The following is a 17,785-nucleotide window of genomic DNA, read 5'->3' as shown; positions in this document are numbered from 1 at the left end:
TGGTACACCTATAATAAGTGTTTAGATTGGGACTATTTTACACTGGTTCGGATTGCTGCCGCTGCGGAGTAGCCCAGTACCTGCGTGACTCGTCATAGACGTACACAGAGAGATGTAGTTAAGCGTCTATATCCAACGCACATGGCACCCTTTAGCGTCAATATGAGATGCAGATATATGGCGCCTCCTAGTGGTCTAACCCTAACACTACCCCAGAACTAAACCTACCCATAACCGAAGCATGTTATATTGACGCTAAAGGGTGCCATGTGCGTCGGATGTAGACGCTTTGGCAAAAGCGGCAGTATATGACGCCTTGGGATGAGAATGCGTTGGAAAGACGCATTATTCTGTTAATAAATGCAAGTTTCTTATCGCTCGCCAAAAGCGTAAAAAATAAAGCCTCACATTGATAAAGCCTCACAAATAACATGCAAGTACTGAGCCCCCAGACAACAGTCATTTAGTAATAGCCTATATTCTTTTTTTTTTTTTTTTTACCTACACACCATTGTGAATATTTTTGTTTTTGCATTTCAAATAGGGCCAATTTTTAGGCTTCTCCTAGGCTTATGTTTTTAAATTACAAAAGGTCTACTGATGTTTTTGTTATTGTAGCCTATTTTCAATATCATAGGCTATTATTTGTGCATAAACATACTGTTTGTTTGAAAAAAACCATATTTTGTCATCCTTGCTGCAAGCTTACAAGAGCGATAATATCATTAAATGTGAAGGGGGGCCCTAAAATATTTTCTTGGGAAAAAGGGGGTCTCAGACAAAAAAAGGTTGGGAACCACTGGTTTATAGGTTATCTTTGGATACTGAAGATTTTTTTCTTCCTTTTTTTTCTTTCCTTTGATTGCAGCCTATTTTGCTGCTTCTTTCCCCCATCTTGGTTTTCTTTATTCTTGGTTGGAAATAATTACTGTGAGTTGGTGTAGTTTTTCCCCACTGCAATAATTTTGTATTAATATTGAAAATAAAATAAAACGTATGTGCCTTTAGCACTTGGTTTCAGTTGCTAACTTTGAAGTCACACAGAAGTCAGACCCGACAGTTCATTTTATTCCCTATACACCTTTATAATAATCCAGCCCGTTCTCATCCCAAGGTCATATACTAACGCACATGGCACCCTTTAGCGTCAATATGTCACGGGATGGTCCAAAAGTGAGGCGAGGACTCAAGTGCAAGAAGGATAATTTATTAAACAAACAAACAAACAAACACAAGCTATAAACAAAACTCCCTCAAGGGGGAAAAACAGGACAGGCATCAGCAGGTACATTACACAATGTAAAACAATGACAACGAACAAGCACAGGACTGCAAACACAGGGAGATTAAATAGGGGAACAAACATAAGGTGGTAACGAGGCAGGCAGGTGGGGAAAATAAAACAATAACGAGATAACAAGATGGGCGGGGTTTGACAATTGACAGGAGAGCACATGGCACAAGGAAATAACGTGACAGCCATGTGCTCACAACAGACCAGACTAAACACAAACACATGACAAACCGGGAGTGTCACAGCTCTGTCACTAAACCAAGAGAAAACCCAGACAAGGGTGACAGAACTGTGACACTACCCCCCCTCAAAGGGACGCCACCTGGCGTTCCCAAGGAGGGACACCAAAAACAAGACAGGAACATCCAACGTGCAAGACCAAGCAGCAGACAAGACAAGCAGATAAGAACACATGCACAGAGAGGGGAGGGAAGGGAGCCAGGGAGTCAGAACACGCCTAGCGGCCAGAAAGTCCTTGGTGACCAGGGAGGGACAGGTGGGTCAGGATTCCTGGCTGAGAACCAGGGTAGTGTAGACCGTGCAGCACACCAGGGCGGACCAGGCTGAGCAGGGGTCCAGGGCGCAGCAGGCCAATAATCAGGTGGCAAGGGCGGATCAGACAGTCCATCGGGTGGCCAGGGCGGATCAGACAGTCCATCGAGTGGCCAGGGCGGAGCGGGCTGTGCAGGCCCTTCGGGTGGCCATGGTGGAGACGACCACTCGGGCGGCCACGGCGGAGACCACCCTTCAGGCGGCCATGGTGGAGACGACCAGGGTGGCGCAGGCGACCGGGACGGGACAGGCCCTTCAGGCGGCCATGGCGACAAGGGCGGAGATGATCCCTCGGACGGCCCTGGCACAGAAACAGACAACAGCTCAGGAATAGAAACAGACACCGGCTCAAGAATAGCCACCGGCTCAGGGACAGAAATAGACACCGGCTCAGGAACAGAAACAGACACCGGCTCGGTGGCAGCCATCTTGTCCGGAGACACCGGATCGGCCGACGCGACGTGAACAGTCTCCGGATCGGCAGACGTGACGCGAACACTCTCTGGATCGGCAGACGTGACACGAACAGTCTCTGGATCGGCAGACGTGACGTGCTTGGCTGGCGCCGGCAAGGTAAGACGTCTGGGTGGTGCCGGAAGGGCGAGACGCTGGGGCGGCGCCGGAAGGGCGAGGCGCTGGGGCGGCGCCGTGACGCGAACACTCTCTGGATCGGCAGACGTGACACGAACAGTCTCTGGATCGGCAGACGTGACGTGCTTGGCTGGCGCCAGCAAGGCAAGACGTCTGGGTGTGCCGGAAGGGCGAGACGCTGGGGCGGCGCCGGAAGGGCGAGGCGCTGGGGCGGCGCCAGAAAGCCCTGTGGGATCGCAGACGCTTTCCTCCTCCTCCGTTTACGAGGTCGCGGCCGTGCTGCAGCCTCTTTGGCCACCACCAGACTTGAGACCCCCGAAGTCTGGTCCTCTGGAACGATAGCGGGTTTCTCGGGGACGGCCTCATGGACCACAGCGGGCTGCTCCGAGACGGCAGTGGGCTGCTCGTTGACGGCCTCCGAGACAGTTGGTGCCTGCTTCCTCCTCCTTCGGCGTGTCTGATGGCGAGGTGGTGGAACCAAGCTTCCCGTCTCTGGGGCCGCTGCAGGTTCTCCGGGGTCCACCGGGGGCGCTGCAGCTTCTTCGGGACCCCCTAGAGATGCTGTCAACCTTTCGGAACCCCCAGAGAGCACTGCAGCCTGTCCAACTGGAGGACTCCTTTGTCGGTCCAGAAAGGCAACAAACCTCCAGAATGTCAATTGCTCCAGCCCTGCCATAGACCAAGCATCTACAGGCTCCTCAAGGGCGTAGTTGAATAGGTCCTTAAGGGCCATCTCACCCAGCCCCAGCCCCTCTGCAGCGGAGCTGAACTCCAGGGCAAAGTCTTTCACGTTTGTTCCCTTCTGACGAAGGGAACTCAAAGCAGTGAACTTTACGATGCGTTCGTAGTGTGGGCAGGAAATAGGAGGGACTGGTGGCTGGTGCGAATCCTTCCGCTGAATCCTCATTGTGGCTTGTTCGTTCTGTCACGGGATGGTCCAAAAGTGAGGCGAGGACTCAAGTGCAAGAAGGATAATTTATTAAACAAACAAACAAACACAAGCTATAAACAAAACTCCCTCAAGGGGGAAAAACAGGACAGGCATCAGCAGGTACATTACACAATGTAAAACAATGACAACAAACAAGCACAGGACTGCAAACACAGGGAGATTAAATAGGGGAACAAACATAAGGTGGTAACGAGGCAGGCAGGTGGGGAAAATAAAACAATAACGAGATAACAAGATGGGCGGGGTTTGACAATTGACAGGAGAGCACATGGCACAAGGAAATAACGTGACAGCCATGTGCTCACAACAGACCAGACTAAACACAAACACATGACAAACCGGGAGTGTCACAGCTCTGTCACTAAACCAAGAGAAAACCCAGACAAGGGTGACAGAACTGTGACACAATATGAGACGCAGATATATATGGGCCAGAAGGCGCCTCCTAGTGGTCTAAACCTAACACTGCCCCAGACCTAAACCTACCCATAACCGAAGCGTGTTATATTGACGCTAAAGGGTGCCATGTGCGTTGGATGTAGACGCTTTGGCAAAAGCGTCAGTATGACGCCTTGGGATGAGAATGCGTTGAATAATCAGGGGACGTAACAGTGGTAAATGTATAAAATAATTTAGTGATTATACTAACACATACTATTATTTCTGATGCAGAAATTCAAGTTATATGATTTTTATATTATATTAATTATTTAATATAAAAAAGAATATGACACAGAAATGCAATAAACCATCTTCGATAAAAAAAACCCCACTAGCTGTACTTTAACTGTATACATGCATAAGTGAGCGAGTTTACATCCACAATCTTATAGAATTATAATTAATAACCCAAGGGCATCCAAACTGTTATAAATATTATTTTTTTTGGGGTAAAGCTCATGGACTGTTTAATGCCACTTATGCAATGACCATTATGCCACTTTTTCTTGTTTTCTTTAAAGTTTTTTTTAGGTGTACTAGAACAGGTTTTCATTATGAAGTGTTCATGGAAGAAAACTCAGAAGGTGTTTCAGGGAGTTTAGAAACAGTGCTTACTGATTTTTCAAGCGCAAATAGCAACATTTACACACTAAAGAATGTTGAAAATGTAAAAAAAAACATAATAGGACCCCTTTAAGCAAAACCTTACAGATGTTTGCCCAGGGCCATTACCCAAACTCTACTGCATGGAAACAACATACCAGAAAAATCCATACAAATACAGTTTCTTGCATTGTCAGGTTGAACAATTTTTGATCTAATGTGATCTGATTTGTCCAAAAAATAAAAAAATAAAAAAACTCACCTCCATGGCAGATAAAATGATGCTTTAGAACACAGCTGTATTGAGCCCATTTCCCAGAATTTGTTCTTGACATGCCGACACAGTCACCAGATCCTGAACTCTGGGATGGTTGTCCTGCTGCCCAGTTTCTAAAGAAGAGGCTCCATTTATCAGACCATTCCCAATAGTCCTGGAACAGACCAATCCAGGCCCATGCATTAAATGGAACAACACTCTTGATCTGGTTTAGTTCCTCAGAGTTGTGGATAGTGGGCAGTTCTGTGTAATACTGTCTGCAGTAGCTCTGAGCATCTGTCCAGTTCTTCCACATCTCTACCCTAACGTACCCAGTGCTTCCTATCAGGAAAGGCAAAATAAGTCTTCTTGGCTAAGCTGAATATTTGTTAAGTTACAAACTCACTGAATAAACTTATATCTCACCACTGTAGCACATAAAGTGAAACGCAGCTGAGCACGGGTAACTGATCCAAACTCCATAAGCTAAAAAGCCACATTCGTTTTCATTCTTTGGTTCTCCATCACTCCAAACACTGTACTGTGTGAGTGTGTTTTCTCCATTAGACCAACCCCAGCGTTTCTTTGTCCCTCTCTTCAGTCCAATCCACACTGATCCATTGTATCTAGCATCCACTATATTCACCAGCCTGTTCACATCATCCATGGTGTCTACAGTAGCCAGGTCAGTGTACTTCTCTCTGCAGTAACTCTGAGCCTCTGGCCACGACATTCTCACATTTATATAATGGTACTGACGAGAAAGAGCAGAACTGCTCCTGAAGAGCCCTGAAAAGGTGATTTTTTAAACAGATTGCACATTCACTTGTCCTTGTAAAACATCTTACAAATATAACACCAACCTGACAGCAGGAGCAGCAAAAACAGACTCCCGTCCATGACTGCTCACACTGATCCTGTTGATATATCAGTGCTGAAGTGCTGATGTATTCTAATAAGAGATTATCAAACACACATTTTCTGTCACAGTAAATGTCTACAAATTCAGTGTGACTTTGTCAATAAATGGACTTAATTAAACATTACATTGAATCAAGAAAGCACAGAATCAGCTACAGAAAACTCTACAGCCCTCATTCACAGAATTATACACATTTCCTAGTCTGACACACTCACTGTAATGCTGTTTTTATGTGATGACAAGATAAGTAATTTTCATATTCAAATACTGTAGCTAATTTTCATTAAATATATTTCCACATTGCAACACATTCGTTGTCAAAACTTCATGTAAGTAAACAAAACAAAAACAAAAGTAAACAATAAATCAAAATGCTCTATTCTAAAAAAAAATATTCCTTAATTTTTTTTACAACAAAATCTAAAGCTAAAACACACTCACTTTATACATGTCCATCATATATTGTCCTTTAAGCCATACAGTAAACTCTCTCCCTTCCTGCAAATTCACACCAACTACTAACATTACCCCCGTTGCCAGATCTCACCAGAAAAAGAAGCAATCTAGTTTGATAAAACAAGCACAAAATAAGCAACTTGTTTTGGTGTTTTTGTTGTTGTTGTTATTTTCACCTCTTTTTGGAGCGTGACAACTGTGGTCAATAGATACTCAACAAGGTTGAGTAAATTCGTTTTTTTTTTATTATTACTTTTTTTTTAAATAATTAGTAAACTAGCCATACCTGAGTTAAGCTCTAGTTTTGTAAGCTCAGTCTGAGTAAGCTCTAGTTTTTATTTTTTCCTGTAGTATGTAACACGATTTCTAAACTAATTAGTAAATGCTTCTGAAACTGCAAGTAAACAATTATTTTTAAAAAACTTAAGGTGATGGCACCTGAACGCACCAAATTACAGTTCAATAGAATATAATTAAATTATATTACTCCTATTAAAACATCATGAAATGAGGTGCTTCCGTCTGCACTATAACGCATTATATTCTCTGAAAGCAAAAGTTTAAAATGTTTACTTGTTTGGATTTGCCCGCAGGTCAAATGCATTAAAATGATATGCTGATTTTTTGTGATAAGTAATTTCCATATTCAAATACTAATTTCCAATGAAAAACATTTAGGATGTTGTCATAATCATGTTCTCTTTTGTTGAGTTTCTGTTGGTTATGTTCCTGTTTGCCTGCCTGATTTCCCAGTGTGTTACTCAATAATTAGTCGTTCTGTTCATCTGATCTTGATTAGTTCCCTTAGTGTCCTCCTTGTTTCTGTGTTTCAATCTGTTCCTTGTCCGGTATCGGCTAAATTATTATTATTATTTTTATTATTCCCCGATCTCCTGTATTCTTTTTGGATTTATTAAAAGGACTATTTTGTTGGAATCATTTTTGTTGTGCACTTCACTTCAGACACAGTTTATGTGACACATGCATTATGTCTTTACGATACTTTGACATCAAAATGAATCAAAACATGTAGCCTAGGTGAGGTAAAAATGGAAATAAATCACTTGGTATTAAAGTGTGGAGACAAAGTTAAAATGTGCAGATGATTATTAAATTCATAAAGAATCCTCACCCACTGATTGAATCACAACATCCATCATCTTTTTTGGCTTGCGTTCCCACTTTTTTCAAAATGTTGCAATATTTAATCCCAGCATCTTTCCCTACACAGAAGTATTAAATGCTTTTACTCATACGCAGTAGTAAATGAAGGATAAATAATTATTTGAGGATGTTTTAGCTGCAGCATAAGGATTAAATTACATTTGAATGTGATGCCAAGCAAAGCGTGATTTTGATATTCAAATAGCTCATTTCAATTGAAGATCTTCTGGCACATTCTATCACATTACTACACAATCGCTGGCCACTTGTTTTGTGTTCTTAATTTTTTTTGTAGCCATAAGAGTTCTACTGCTATTATCATATTACATACTTGAAGACATACAGTATTTACTTTACAAATTCTCCATATGCTAGCCGTAAAAAAAGGCAAGAAACTGAAACTGAGTTCATGTTGACATCTTTGAGTAACACTAATATAATGCAGTATATTGATGGTTGAAAACATAAAATAAAGACATTTTAGGAACATCGCCCAAAAAACAAAAATGTCCATAGAAAAAAAATCTGTTTTGCTTTAGTCAAAAGTAGATCAAAACAGTGGCCAGTGAGTTCATACTGTTAGTTCATGTGAATTGGGTTATATAAATATGCATTAAAAATCAATTCCAAATAATCAGAATAATGAAAATTGCGTGTAAACGGGAGTGAAGAGGTTAGTTTGTGCCATGTAAACATCTTCCTGCGATAAGTCTGATTATTGGAAATAATAATCACATTATTATGTAAACGTAGTCTCTGTGTTACATGTATGTCCTGTGTTTCCCCCGTTCTTTGTGTATTTGGTTCAGTCCTGTTTCCAGTTTCCCGCTCCTCGTTAGTGTTTAGTTTATTCACCTGTGTCTAGTTCATTTGCCCCAGCTGTGCCTTGTTTCCCTAATCTGTTCTCTGTGTATGTAAACCCTGTGTTCTCCCTCACTCCTTGTCGGTTCTCGTTCGTATGTACGTTTGTGTATGGTGTGTTACTGTCCCCCGTGATCCTTGTTTTGTTATTTAGTAAAGTATATTTGAATTGGACCTGTTGACTGCTGCTTCTCCTTCAACCTGCACCACACCCGTAACACTCTGGTTCACATTATTAATTCATTTATGTTAGGCTATTCAAATCATTCTACTATTATGTGTAACAAATATTAATAATCATTAATAACTTGTTATGATTAATTATGAATATTTGGGTCAGTTAATTGATTAACTTGGTTTAATTAATATTACAATCAATTAATCATTTCGATTAACAAACTTTTTTGATTATTAATTTATTCTAAGAAAAGGGTATCTTCCATGGCCACAGAAGAATAATTATTTCTTAGCATGTACAGCGCTTTGAGCATGTAGCAAGATCAAGATCGTAAAAGAGACTTTGTCTGCAAGCAGTGAATCAGAACCAAATACATTTTGTGCACAAGTTTTATTAACTAAATCACAAACATAACTAAACTAAACAAACATACATACATACATACATATAGGTAAAAGGGTGAGTGAAAGGATGGAATCGGAAGCAGGAAATGGAACTATGGGAAAGATCCATTCAACAATGAAGAGAACCATCAGCTTATCATTTTCAGAGTACCTCATTAAATGTATACTTGCATGGAATTTGCAGCAGACACATTTCTTGAAGATCTTGGAAAATGTTGATGTTTCCTTTGAGTGTCAAACATTGAAGTTGCCATCGTTTTCTTCTCCTTTGGATGAAGATATGATGAACTTGCATGGGTAGTTCGACTCTGTTCTGGATGAAGGTTTTCTCTCTCCATGAGCACATGGCTGGTTGTGAGTTAAGGCCTGCTGGCCCTGGGCCGGAGAGGCCACGAAGGTGGAGTGAGGAAGTCGGAAGAGTTGATGGTTGCCCATTCAGTAATGGCAAATTTGCAGTTTTCCTCTGAGTTGGATTGAAGAAACAACAGTCTGACTCTGTTGGGAGAGTGAAAGCATAGCAGGCCGTGGTCACAGCCTGTTGGGGCCCATGGGCCCCGGTGGGGTCCCCCACAGACATCACCCAGCAGTCGAGAAGCAGGAAACAAGAGAGGGAGTCACTGTGAATTGGTCTCTAATAAACCCTGAGAAAGGCCCCACCTCTCCGGGTTTGCTTGACCAATTCTGCTTGAAATTCTGTATTGTTTGAAAACTGTGTTGATGTGTAAACAGGTTCAACTAACTTTAAGCTGGTTTTCCCCCTCTTGTGTCACTTCCCACATGCTCTTCAGAAACATTATTAGTCACAAATCGCATGCTTACTTCTGTAAAATCATTACTCCGCTTGTGACACTTTTTTAAACAACACTTGATTCAAACAACTATTACAACAGATGAGGTTATAGAAACATTTCTAAGAAGCTAGTGAATGACCATGAAACAACTGTGATATGACATCAAATGTAACAAGAGCTTGGGGACTTTTTAGAGTTGTGTAAGTTGTATAAACCACAGCTTGTTCCAATACAACTTCACAAGTTGTCACCACAAGGAAGGAACCTTTTTACAAGCAATGCACTACAGCAAACTACTGACCAGATACACAACTCAACTAGAACTCAAAAGCAAAGTTAAAGAGATAAATCTAAACCCGATAAAGGACAAAAGCAGGATTTTTAAAAAAACGGATCTTCCTCAAGGTTTCCAAGTGTCTTTGTTACCAGCTATCCATTTTAAAGGGATAGCTCATCCAAAAAAATGCTAATTTTGTCATTGTTTACAAACCCTCAAGTTGTTCCAAACCTGTATGAGTTTCTTTCTTCTGTTGAACACAAAATAAATTATGAAGAATGTTGGTAAAAGTAGGGGAAAAATAGGTAAGTAAATGGCTATAGTCCACTGTCTGGTTACCAACATTCTTCATAATATCTTCTTTTGTGTTTCTGTATTTGGTTGTGTTGTGAGCTTTTGCAGCACGTTTCTGTATTTGGAGCACACGTGTGTTGTGAAACTGATGAAGATGTTTTCTTAATTTGCGTGTTTTTTTTCTATTTGCATGTGTTTTTTTCTATTTGCACGCTTTTTTTCTATTTGCAAGACTTTTTTTCTATTTGCATGTGTTTGCTTCAGTTGCTCTCGGCCACTGTATCATAGTCTTTGTTTGAATCTCTTGTTTAATTGATTTACCGCGAGTAACATGTTTGTATCGTGCCTTAGGGAGACAACACTATTTTGTCAAGTGGCGAACATAGCATTATCAGAAAAAGCTTTATTTGTAGTAATACACACAGCAAAATATCCAGTGTAGTTTAGAGTTGTTTTTATGGTGTTAATTTATCAGAGTTAAAAAGTGTTGATTCTGGTGTTGATTTGAATGGCATCAACACTTGCAGAGTAAATCAGTGGTCGGAGTCAGTGTAATTACAGCGAGTTGACATAATTGACACTGGTGATGAGTTGACCCAGTTTCCGGTCCTTGCACATTATTTCCTTTTTGATTAATGGCGGACGACCACGAGGAGAGGAGTCTTCAAACAGGTATAATATTTTATAACCACTTAAAAATGTTCATGTTTAGTTTACATTTATCACCATTCAGAATAATATTAGTACGTTTCTCAATGTTGCCTGAGTGCTAACATTATTTCCTTTCAGATAACACGAGTCACGACAGACCACCGATAGGATCTCGAGGCAGCTAACGTTAGTTTACTGGCACATTGAGGTAAGAGTTGCATAGTTTAAATTAGTTAGCAGTTTTAATCTTAAGTTTTCTTATATTTTAGAATCTGGGATAGATAACAGGGTAATTTCTGCGATTTGTTTAACAACTGTTTAATGGGTTAAATTGACGCAAATTACGCAGCATCCATATTCCCCTTCTTGGTGCTCACGTTATTTGTGCTGCCAAATAATAGCATTGTAATGCATTTTTATCTCCTATATTTTAGTATAACTTTGCATTGTTCCACAAATAATCTCTGACGCAGCAGTAACTCGCAAATCTTTTATTTATTTATTTTTTACTTGGACCTTGAACGCGCAGCTTCGGATGGTCAGGAATTTATAAGTAGGCCTATATATCGATATTTCTCTTGTCTGCAAGGTAAAAGTCAGCGGAGATAAATTATCAGACAATCAAGCAGCTAGGAAACGTTTTGCCGAACTTTCTGCCTGCGTATGTTTGCTCATCATATGAGAGACGCGTGTTTGAACACGCGTCTCATATGGAATGTACAATTAGTAGGCTATACGAATTAATTTGCTGCAATTTCACATTAATGTTAACGAGTTTCTTACAAAAGCGGCTCGCTGGAACTTCTTTAATATTACCGGCGTCATAATTTGCATTTTTCTTGACCAACGGCTTTCATCATGCTCGTTAAAGTTCAGTCTCAAGGTGTAAAGAAATTCACGCGATTGTACGTTACAAGGTTTTCTCAATGAAGGTAAGTTAAGAAGCTTGTGCTACTTCTTAGAAATGTACTTACTTAGTCATATAGCAATATGCTTGAGGTATAAGCCCACTCAAGTCCACAGGTCTTGTATAACACTTTACAATATGGTCTCATTTGTTAACATTATTGTGTTAACCCAGCTAACAATTTTTGGTTCTCAGAACGTTAGATTTTGGTTCCCAGAACGTTCTCTGAACGTTATTTTTTGGTTCTCAGAACGTTATTTTTTATAGTTTGTTTTTGGTTAGCCAGGAAAGTTTTCTTAACGTTCTCAGAACGTTAGTTTTTGGTTCCCAGAACGTTCTCATAACGTTAGTTTTTGGTTCTCAGAAAGTTAGTTTTTGGTTCCCAGACCGTTAGTTTTTGGTTACCAGAACGTTATCAGAACGTTAGTTTTTAGTTCCCAGAACGTTAGTTTTTAGTTCCCAGAACGTTAGTTTTTGGTTCCCAGAACGTTAGCTTTTAGTTCCCAGAACGTTCTCAGAACGTTAGTTTTTGGTTCCCAGAACATGGTTTGTTTTTAGTTAGCCCGTAAAGTTCTCTTTACGTTCAACAACAATTCATCTTTTTTTTTTTACTTAAATAAAATACAACAGTAAATCTATATAAATAATCAACCTATACAGTCCATGTTTTTGTCGATTCATTGTTTAATTGTTGATTAAACACACACACACACACACACACACACACAAAACCACAATCATATAGGCTATGCATCACATTTAACACATGCGCAAAAGGCGAAACGAAAACAAAGTAACTACGAAAACATTTTTATTAGTAGTCTAATTGTAGATCATGCACTTGAAAGCCTCTTCCATCTTCACCACAGTCATCTGCAAATATAACAAATAGTAACATTATTATATAATGTTTCTCATGGGATCGTACAGTATTTTCAACATTTACGGGGGTTAGTTGGTGATTTTATATATATCTATCTATATTTGACATTCATAATCAATGCTTTTGTCGGTTCTTTGTGACCGCTTTTAGGTGCTTTATCGGCAGCGCCGCCGCCACCCTTACTTACATGTTACATGAACGCGTCACCACCGCACCAAAAACATGATTGCGTGATTAAAACATGAAAAATACCACCTAAACATAGCCTAACTGTTTAGAAAGAAAACACAGAACGATTAGCCTAATGCGCATACATCCATCTCGTGAATGTATAGTCTTCTTCATGCCATTGCCATCTTCATCCATTAGCCGCTTTTCCACTGGCCAGCGCGAGCACAGAGGCCGAAATCATGCCTCACAGCACTCCTGTAAAAAATAAATCGCAATACATATATATCAGACGCTGCCATTTAGTCTTTATTTACAAACTTGGACACCACACGCGGCTACTGACTGACCACGAACAGGTAACTTAACCTACTTGCATTTTTCATTCGTTAATGTCTCGTGGTCTTGCTGTTTTTTTGTTTGTTATACAATTAAAACTGAAAATTGATTAGTAATGCCTTCCACTACTGTGTTACAGCAAAAAGTAATATGTTACTCTAATGTATTACCTTTGTAACGCGTTACTCCCAACACTGTTCATAGCGTCTTCGAGATGATGATCAGGACAAAAACTCCTCTGCTGTGCAGGGCATCAACATTGAAGGATCTAGGAACACAACAAACCATTTGTCACAGAGCCTGAGCCAACAATATTATTATACAATGCCAGGTTTATTAAAAGGAAAAAGCTACAGCAGAGGGGAAATGCAGAAAAGAGAAAGAATATACAGAAAATAATTTCTTAATTAGGATAACAGAATTTATTTTTAGGTTTGCTTATTCATTTAGTATTGCTCATACAGTGTCACTTGTTTGGATGTCAAAACCTTAAAATAAATTATACACTTTAAAAATGTAAATTTGATCAATTAAAAAAAAATAAGAAAATGACATGAGTGGTGATATAGATAAAATATTGTGACAAAATGGAAGTTATTTAACGAGCTTCCTCGGTTCACCTGTGTTTCCTACATCTCTGGCAGCAGCTTTCTTCAGAAATGTTGAAGCCGTGGAGCTTCCACTCTGTTTTAGAGGTGTTATTTTGTTGCTGCTGAAATCACAGAATTTTTTTTAATCAATATTTGTTTACCACTGAGCAGCTAGTTTCAGCCAATGTTCAAGCTCCATGTAAGTGACGTCACCGATTAACAGTAGGCTACATACCTTTGTTTACATTTATGTTAAATAAATTAGCTCACTTCCAAGTAAAACCTTTACAAAAACTCTCATCTACACATAAGAGATTATTAAAAGCCCAAACTTTCATAAACAAAAGCTCAACCGAGTTAATGTTAGCTTAACGATAGCTGCTAACTTACCTCTTCTGAAAACGGTTTAGATGCTAACGGACTTTTTCCGAAGACACTAAACCATGTGTATAAAGTAAATATTCAACAAAAGTGTGTCAATTACAAGTAAGAGAAGTGTCAAGAACAGTTGTGTGTATTATTTGTGTGATTTTAGAGACTAATCTCACCTGAAAGCAGTGAAAACAACAGCGAGAGAGGGAGTTTTGCTGCTTGTCAGTCGCAGTAGTCCCGCGTCGTTTCCATGGCAACTCTGCGCCGCTCCAATGTTTGCGACTCGAAAGTTCACGCGCACGGCCATTGATTAAAGCACGTCAAAAGCATGCATGATTGCAGCATTTACAAATATAAATATCTAGAATTAGAACATTACTTTAAAAAAATCTCATAAATATTAAATTATGAATTTAAAACTAATTTTGGAGATCTATGGCCCGTTCTATAATAGTTTAACAAATATGAAACTAAATGTAGCCATTAAATAAGCACATTTAGTTTCATATTTGTTGAACTAATATTTTTTTTTTTCCCATCTGATGATTATGAAAATTGAACAACATGAGTTGAGCAATATATCGGGAGACATGATGGGTCAGACATGATTTTGACCACTTCATTAAGTTTTGTTTTGTGGAAAGCCTTTCTTTAAAGTGAATTTCGTTTTGTATAAATTTTATCTTAATTTTAATCAAATTTCCATCAACCAATTGCTATAATAAATAAGAATCAAACATATAGCAGACATGACATGGAGGCGCGGCGCGATTGCATTGCGTGAACTGGAGAGCAAATCTTATCATAAATTAATTAACCGAAACTCAGGTATGCCTCACAGACATGAGGAACTATAGAATGCTTGAAATGTCTTTTAAACAAAACAATTCAAAACGAAAATAAATCCATTATGTGCATTTCTAGGTGCCGCCCCAGAAAATAAGCGCATTATTGATGAACAAGTCATTGTAGCATTTATTGCATGATCACATTATGGAAGGTTACAACTTATTTTTTCCTTCTCAATAGAACCTTCCAGCAACGTTCAGAGAACAAAACAATAACTTATAAAGAACGTTGCTTAATAATGACTATTTTTTAAGTTATTGTTTTGCAACCATAAAACAACGTTGCCAGAACGTTGCTGGAAGGTTATTTTTGAATAACCTCAAAACAACTTATAAAGAACGTTGCTTAATAATGACTATTTTTTAAGTTGTTTTGAGGTTATTCAAAAATAACCTTCCAGCAACGTTCTGGCAACGTTGTTTTATGGTTGCAAAACAATAACTTAAAAATAACCATTAGGGAACGTTCTTTATAAGTTGTTTTGAGGTTATTCAAAAATAACCTTCCAGCAACGTTCTGGGAACGTTGTTTTATGGTTGCAAAACAATAACTTAAAAATAACCATTAGGGAACGTTCTCTATAAGTTGTTTTGAGGTTATTAAAAAGAGAACCTTCCAGCAACGTTCTGGGAACGTTGTTTTATGGTTACAAAAAAATAACTTAAATATAACCATTAGGGAACGTTCTTTATAAGTTATTTTTGGGTTATTTAAAAGTAACCACCCTGCATCGTTCTGGGAACGTTTTTTTATGGTTACATAAAAATAAAACCTAAAAAGAACGTTCCCCTAACGTTAGTATTTGGTTCCCAAAAAAATAACCAAACGGGAACCAAAAACTAACGTTAGGGGAACGTTATGTGTTAACTGGGAACTATCATTAAGTAACTTTAAGATATTAGATTAACATTAACAAATGCTGTAGAAGTGTTGTTCATTCTTAGTCCATGTTAACAAATTAAACTTTTTATTTATATATTTTTTAATGCTATTGTTAAAATTACTTTTCAGTTAAGAGCAAATTTGGGTTCAACAAGAACTGCAGCTCTTCAAGTCTTTGATGACACCGACACCAATGTGGAAGAGGACATCTTCCATGAATTGATCGAAGGCAGTCCACACTTATGCCTAACTGTAAGATGTCCGGAAGAAAATATTTCTGCTGGTTTTTCTGAGGGTAAGTCTATAATAACACTTGAGACATACTTTCAAGGACTCCAGTTTAATTATCATGGGGACAAAATTTTGGGTCAGATAACGCATTTACCTTTAACAGACGCTAATACAACAAGGGATTCATCATGAGGCGGCGATAACATGAGAAGTGCTAATAATGCAAACATTGTCTAAAATAGTCCAGGCTACAACATTAGCAGGATACAATTAAGTGCTCACTTATAGTTTTTAGCAGTTTATTGAATATTGTCACAGATTTGTTTGGGTTAATATCTAAAACAGGGAACTGGAGTTTTTGAGATCCAGTGATGAAAAGGTGGACAAAAGGATCTGGTGGTTAACAGTGTCAACTGCAGCTACATATAGCAGAATGAGAACTTACAAGGGTGTATCCTTATTTTTACTATTTTTATGATTTTAAAGGGTTAGTTCACCCAAATGAATAATTTAATTTTTCACCCACATGTAATTCCAAACCCGTAAGACCTTCGTTCATCTTCAGAACAAAAATGAAGACATTTTTGATGAAATCAGAGCGCTTTCTGAACCATCCATAGGCAGCAACGTAATTACCACTTTCAAGGCCCAGAAAGGTAGTAAATACATTGTTAAAATGGTCCATGTAACTCCAGTGGTTCAACTTTAATGTTATGAAGCGACGAGAATACTTTCAGTGGGCAAAAATAACGACTTTATTCAACAATCTCTTCTCTTCCATGTCATTCTACTATGCTATCCACGTAGTAAAGGGCAGCGCAGCACTATAGGCCTTGAAAGTTGCAATGATGTTGCTGCCTATGGATGGTTCAGAAAGCTCTGATTTCATCAAATGTCTTAATCTGTCTTTCCAAAGATGAGCGGAGGTCTTACGGGTTTGGAAGAAATGAGGGTGAGTAATTAATGAAATAATTTAATTTTAATTTGATTTGTGATGGAAAATTCTTGCTTCAGAAGTAAAGAACATTTAGACAAAGCCCTGTTTGATTTGATGCCTTTAGAGAAAACATTAATATTAAGAGTTTTCACCCACAAGATGCTCAACCCCCAGCACATGCACTGATACTCTTTAAAGGGCATATTGCAGGTTAGAGGACCCAACGAGTCAATGTATAGAAAAATAATGTAGGAACTAGATTTTCTTTAAAATATTCTTATAAATACGCTACAGAAGCTTCTGGAGTCGTTTTTGTGAGAAAATTTTACTTCCGCGTCTGAAAATGGGTGTGGCGGGCGTGACGTAACGGGCGGGAGAGCGGTCGATTCAAACAACAGGAAAACAATGGATTGCAATGACATTTCGGACGCTGAGGAAATACTTACTCGTATGACGGACTACAGCCATACAATTATGAGCCTGCTATGCTGCCAAGAGAGTAGGGACAGGCCAGGATTAATGTTTGACAGAACGGTCAGAGACACATTGAGTTGTGGTGTGAGGAGAACCAGTGGAGAACAGGACAGGTGTCTTGGTGAGAGACGTGCTTATAGATACACGTTCGCTAACGATATACACTGTGCTCACAATATTGTACAGATTATTACCATCGTATATCAGGCCAGCAGACATTAGTATGTTTAGGGTAGATGTATACTATTAAATGTATAAAAACTTTACTTGAGTATATTTCTATTGTAAGTTACTAAAAACATACTCAAGTAAATTTTTAAAACATATTTTTCATCTGGGTTATAACATAAACAGAAAATTAAAGATTTGAATATTTAATCAACCTAGTAATTTTGTTTTTCAATTACAAGTTGCCTCTATTTAGGGCATGACTACCTATATCACACTATTTGATGCCATTGGTATA

The 17,785-nt window shown here is 38.9% G+C and overlaps 1 protein-coding gene across 1 annotated transcript in view; it reads right to left on the bottom strand.

Annotated features, from left to right (window-relative positions):
* The window catches only part of LOC130087187 (macrophage mannose receptor 1), an 81,395-nt gene that overhangs the window by 36,106 nt on the left and 27,504 nt on the right, over positions 1 to 17,785 (bottom strand). The window lies entirely within an intron of this gene.

This window comes from Rhinichthys klamathensis, unplaced genomic scaffold (assembly GCF_029890125.1).
Source record: "Rhinichthys klamathensis goyatoka isolate OS25496 unplaced genomic scaffold, OSU_Roscu_1.1 h1tg000105l_1, whole genome shotgun sequence".
Lineage (NCBI taxonomy): Eukaryota > Metazoa > Chordata > Actinopteri > Cypriniformes > Leuciscidae > Rhinichthys > Rhinichthys klamathensis.
The sequence above is the reverse complement of the archived record's forward strand: the minus strand, read 5'-3'. Positions and strand labels throughout refer to the sequence as shown.